Source organism: Bos mutus, chromosome 19 (genome assembly GCF_027580195.1).
Source record: "Bos mutus isolate GX-2022 chromosome 19, NWIPB_WYAK_1.1, whole genome shotgun sequence".
NCBI lineage: Eukaryota > Metazoa > Chordata > Mammalia > Artiodactyla > Bovidae > Bos > Bos mutus.
Genome location: NC_091635.1, coordinates 27391561 through 27397751, shown reverse-complemented (window position 1 = coordinate 27397751; position 6191 = coordinate 27391561). Strand labels below are relative to the sequence as shown.

The 6191-nt window shown below is 43.5% G+C and overlaps 1 pseudogene; it reads left to right on the top strand.

Moving 5' to 3' along the window:
• The first annotated feature begins 2938 nt into the window (after window positions 1-2938).
• Window positions 2939-3767, top strand: LOC102283872 (large ribosomal subunit protein uL15-like; annotated as a pseudogene).
• The last annotated feature ends 2424 nt before the right edge of the window (window positions 3768-6191 follow it).

Here is a 6191-nt window from a genome sequence, read left to right as displayed (position 1 = left end):
ATGAAGCATTTCACTATAAAGTTGCTTAGAAGGAAGGTCTTCCAGAAGCCATTCACACAATTCCATCTAACCAGGAAATACTTGCCCTCTAAATGCACAAAACCATGTTAGTGTATTGTGTTGGAGTTTACACTGATTAATAAGTAGTCTGAAACTTAAAAAAAAAAAAAAATACAATGAGGGGCTTCCCTGGTGGCTCAGCAGTGAAGAGTACATCTGCTAATGCAGAAGACACAGTTTCCACCCCTGATCTAGGAAGATACCTCGTGCCGAGGAGCAACTCAGCCCATGTGCTACAACCACTGAGCCTGTGCTCCAGAGCCCGGGAGCCATGACTACTGAACCCAAGTGCCACAACTACTGAAGTCCGAGTGCTCTGGAGCACATGCTCTGCAACAAGAGAAGCCACCTCAGTGAGGAGCCCACACACCATACCTAGAGAGTAGCCCCCACACCTAGAGAGTAGCCCCCACTCTCCACAACTACAGAAAATCATCACAGCAACCAAGACCCAGCACAGCCAAAAATAATTTAAAAAAAATTTTTAAGGCAATTTTCTTTTTTAAATCTACAATGCAGGGGACTTCCTTATGATCCAGTGGTTAAAACTCCATGCTCCCAATGCAAGGGACCTGATATCCATCCTTGGTCAGGGAATTAGAGTCTGCATGCCCTAAGAGCCCATTATGCCAAGACTAAAGATCCTGCATGCCACAGTGAAGACCGGGCACAGCCAAATTAAAACAAAAGCTACAATGAGGTATCACACTGGTCAGAATCAGATCAGATCAGTCACTCAGTCATGTCCGACTCTTTGCGACCCCATGAATCGCAGCACGCCAGGCCTCCCTGTCCATCACCAACTCCTGGAGTTCACTCAGACTCACGTCCATTGAGTCAGTGATGCCATCCAGCCATCTCATCCTCTGTCATCCCCTTCTCCTCCTGCCCCCAATCCCTCCCAGCATCTGAGTCTTTTCCAATGAGTCAACTCTTTGCAAGAGGTGGCCAAAGTACTGGAGTTTCAGCTTTAGCATCATTCCTTCCAAAGAAATCCCAGGGCTGATGTCCTTCAGAATGGACTGGTTGGATCTCCTTGCAGTCCAAGGGACTCTCAAGAGTCTTCTCCAACACCACAGTTCAAAAGCATCAATTCTTTGGCGCTCAGCCTTCTTCACAGTCCAACTCTCACATCCATACATGACCACAGGAAAAACCATAGCCTTGACTAGACGAACCTTTGTTGGCAAAGTAATGTCTCTGCTTTTGAAAATGCTATCTAGGTTGGTCATAACTTTTCTTCCAAGGAGTAAGCGTCTTTTAATTTCATGGCTGCAGTCATCATCTGTACTGATTTTGGAGCCCAGAAAAATAAAGTCTGACACTGTTTCCACTGTTTCCCCATCTATTTCCCATGAAGTGGTGGGACCGGATGCCATGATCTTCATTTTCTGAATGTTGAGCTTTAAGCCAACTTTTTCACTCTCCACTTTCACTTTCATTAAGAGGCTTTTGAGTTCCTCTTCACTTTCTGCCATAAGGGTGGTGTCATCTGCATATCTGAGGTTATTGAGATTTCTCCCGGCAATCTTGATTCCAGCTTGTGTTTCTTCCAGTCCAGCGTTTCTCATGATGTACTCTGCATAGAAGTTAAATAAACAGGGTGACAATATACAGCCTTGACGAACTCCTTTTCCTATTTGGAACCAGTCTGTTGTTCCATGTCCAGTTCTAACTGTTGCTTCCTGACCTGCATACAAATTTCTCAAGAGGCAGATCAGGTGTTCTGGTATTCCCATCACTTTCAGAATTTTCCACAGTTTATTGTGATCCACACAGTCAAAGGCTTTGGCATAGTCAATAAAGCAGAAATAGATGTTTTTCTGGAACTCTCTTGCTTTTTCCATGATCCAGCGGATGTTGGCAATTTGATCTCTATATAGAAGCTCTATACAGTCAGCAAAAACAAGACCAGGAGCTGACTGTGGCTCAGACCATGAACTCCTTATTGCCAAATTCAGACTTAAATTGAAGAAAGTAGGGAAAACCACTAGACCATTCAGGTATAACCTAAATCAAATCACTTATGATTATACAGTGGAAGTGAGAAATAGATTTAAGGGCCTAGATCTGATAGATAGAGTGCCTGATGAACTATGGAATGAGGTTTGTGACATTGTACAGGAGACAGGGATCAAGACCATCCCCATGGAAAAGAAATGCAAAAAAGCAAAATGGCTGTCTGGGGAGGCCTTACAAATAGCTGTGAAAAGAAGAGAAGCGAAAAGCAAAGGAGAAAAGGAAAGATATAAACATCTGAATGCAGAGTTCCAAAGAATAGCACAAAGAGATAAGAAAGCCTTCTTCAGCGATCAATGCAAAGAAATAGAGGAAAACAACAGAATGGGAAAGACTAGGGCTCTCTTCAAGAAAATCAGAGATACCAAAGGAACATTTCATGCAAAGATGAGCTCGATAAAGGACAGAAATGGTATGGACCTAACAGAAGCAGAAGATATTAAGAAGAGATGGCAAGAATACACAGAAGAACTGTACAAAAAAGATCTTCACGACCCAGATAATCACGATGGTGTGATCACTGACCTAGAGCCAGACATCCTGGAATGTGAAGTCAAGTGGGCCTTGGAAAGCATCACTACGAACAAAGTTAGTGGAGGTGATGGAATTCCAGTTGAGCTATTCCAAATCCTGAAAGATGATGCTGTGAAAGTGCTGCACTCAATATGCCAGCAAATTTGGAAAACTCAGCAGTGGCCACAGGACTGGAAAAGGTCAGTTTTCATTCCAATCCCAAAGAAAGGCAATGCCAAAGAATGCTCAAACTACCACACAATTGCACTCCTCTCACAAGCTAGTACAGTAATGCTCAAAATTCTCCAAGCCAGGCTTCAGCAATATGTGAACCGTGAACTTCCTGATGTTCAAGCTGGTTTTAGAAAAGGCAGAGGAACCAAAGATCAAATTGCCAACATCCACTGGTCAGAACAGTCATCATCAAAAAATCTACAGCCAGGACTTCCCTGGTGGGCCAGTGGCTAAGACTCGGCAGGCATACTCCCATTGCAGGAGGCCCAAGTTTGATCCCTGGTTGGGGATCTAGATCCCACATGCCACAGCTAAGACCAAGTACAGCCGAATAAATAAAATTTTTAAGAATCTACAGCCATCAGACTAAGGAAGGCCTGGAAACGTAGGGGCCACATGAGCTACAGCCTCAGCTGCATCAGCAAACACCGGGAGCACCCGGGAGGCTGGGACAATGCTGGTGGCATTCATCACCACAGGCTCAACTTCAACAAGTATCACCCAGGATACTTTGGGCAAGCTGGTATGAGGCATTACCGATTAAAGAGGAACTAGAGCAGAACTTCCCTGGAGTTGAGGGTGATCCAGTGGTTGGGACTCTGAGCATCCAGTGCAGGGAGTATGGGTTGGATCCCTGGTTGGGGAACTGAGACCCCACATACTGTGCAGCCAAAAAAAAAAAAAGAAGAAACAGAGCTTCTGCCCAGATGTCAACCTTGATAAATTGTCAGCTTTAGTCAGTGAACAGACATGGGTATAAACGCTGCCAAGAACAAGAGGAGGTGCTCCTATCGTCAATGCAGTGCATTCAGGCTACTAAATACAAACTTCTGAGCAAGGAAAAGATCCCAAAGCAGCCTGTCATGGTGAAGGTCAAATTCTTCAGCAGCAGAGCTGGGAAGGTTAAGGATGTGAGTAGGGCATGTGCCCTAGTAGCTTGAAGCCACGTGGTAGGAGATGCATTAAATGTTAACAACTGCTTTTAAAAAAAAAAAAAGAAGGTCTACAAATAATAAACTCTGGAGAGAGTATGGAGAAAAGGGAAACCCTCCTACACTGTCATTGAAAATGTAAATTGGTGCAGCCACTAAAGAGAACAGAATAAAAGTTTCTTAAAAAATTAAAAATAGAGCTGCCATATGACCCAGCTATCCCACTCCTGGGCACGTATCTGGAGAAAATCATAATTCAGAAAGATACATGCATCACTGCAGCACTATTTACAATAGCCAGGACATGGAAGCAACCTAATGTCTATCAACAGAGGGATGGATTAAGAAGATGTACATATATACACTGGAGTATTACTCAGTAGTAAGAAAAGAGCAAAATAATGCCATTTGCAGCAATATGGATGGACCTAAAGATTATCATACGGAGAAGGCGATGGCACCCACTCCAGTGCTCTTGCCTGGAAAATCCCATGGACGGAGGAGCCTGGTGGGCTGCAGTCCATGAGGTCGCTAAGAGTCGGACACGACTGAGTGACTTCACTTTCACTTTTCACTTTCATGCATTGGAGAAGGAAATGGCAATCCACTCCAGTGTTCTTTCCTGGAGAATCCCAGGGAAGGGGGAGCCTGGTGGGCTGCCGTCTATAGGTTCACACAGAGTCGGACACGACTGAAGCGACTTATCAGCAGCAGAAGCAAAGATTATCATAGTAAGTGAAGTAAGTCCAAAGAGAAAGACAAATACCATATGATATCACTTATATATGGAGTCTTTAAAAAAAAGAGAGAGAGAGAGCGCAAATGAACTTATTTGCAAAACATAAGTAGAGTCATGGATGTAGGAAACAAACTTAAAGTTATCAAAGTAGTGGGGAACTGGAATTACTTTTACTGGCACAATACACAGCAAGATTTCCAAAGACCCTGAAGCGCTTTGTCCATATATATTCCTCTTTGCTTTGCTGTGATGACTCCAACTATGAACTGGAGGAGAGTGTATGGACAGAAAATTTAGAGACCCGCTGAAAGGTATGACACAGTAGGATGAGCAGGCAAGGGTGAGCCCACTGTCTCATGCTCAGTAGTCAGGGTCCACACTGTAATTGTGTGATGACACTAAACCTCTTATAGAGTAGCTTCCCAAGGTCTGAAACAGTGGCCACAAGACAGACGAGCACATCCTTTGCCTGGGCTGCAGCTTTTAGGAATAGCATTTTGTATAGTGCACAAGACTCCATTCTGACAGAGTAGACAGGTTTTTCATAATTGTGGAAAATCACAGTGTTAATGTTAAAAGTGAATGGGAGGAATTCTCTGCTTTCAATACATGATCTATGTAACCATGGAAGTTCAGTTCAGTCGCTCAGTCATGTCCAACTCTTTGTGACCCCATAGACTGCAGCATGCCAGACTTCCCTGTCCATCACCAACTCCCGGAGCTTGCTCAAACACATGTCCATCAAGTCGATGATGCCATCCAACTATCTCATCCTCTGTCGTCCCCTTCTCCTCCTGCCTTCAATCTTTGCAAGCATCAGGGTATTTTCCAAGGAGTCAGTTCTTTGCATCGGGTGGCCAAAGTATTGAAACTTCAGCTTCAGCATCAATTCCTCCAGTGAATATTCATGATTGATTTCCTTTAGGATTCAGTGGTATGATCTCCTTGAAGTCCAAGTGACTCTCAAGAGTCTTCTCCAACACCACAGTTCAAAAGCATCAATTCTTGGTGCTCAGCTTTCTTTATCTTTATGGTCCAACTCTCACATCCATGCATGACTACTGGAAAAGCCATAGCTTTGACTAGATGGACCTTTGTTGGCAAAATAATATCTCTGCTTTTTAATACGCTGTCTAGATTGGTCATAGTTTTTCTTCCAAGGAGCAAGCATCTTTTAATTTCTTGGCTGTAGTCACCAACTGCAGTGACTTTGGCGCCCAAGAAAATAAAGTCTGCCACTGTTTCCATTGTTTACCCTTCTATTTGCCATGATCTTAGCTTTTTGAATGTTTAGTTTTAAGCCAACTTTTTCACTCTCCTCTTTCACTTTTAAGAGGCTCTTTAGTTCTTCGCTTTCTGCCATAAGGGTGGTGTCATCTGCATATCTGAGATTATTGATATTTCTCCCAGCAATCTTGAGTCCAGCTTGTGCTTCATCCAGCCCAGCATTTCACTTGATATACTCTGCATATAAGTTAAATAAGCAGAGTGACAATATACCTCCTTGACGTACTCCTTTCCCAATTTGGAACCAGTCTGTTGTTTCATGGCTGGTTCTAACTGTTGCTTCTTGACTTGCACATACAGATTTCTCAGGAGGCAGGTAAGGTGGTCTGGCATTCCCATCTCTTTCAGAATTTTCCACAGTTTGTTGTGATCCACACAGTCAAAGGCTTTAGCATAGTCAATAAAGC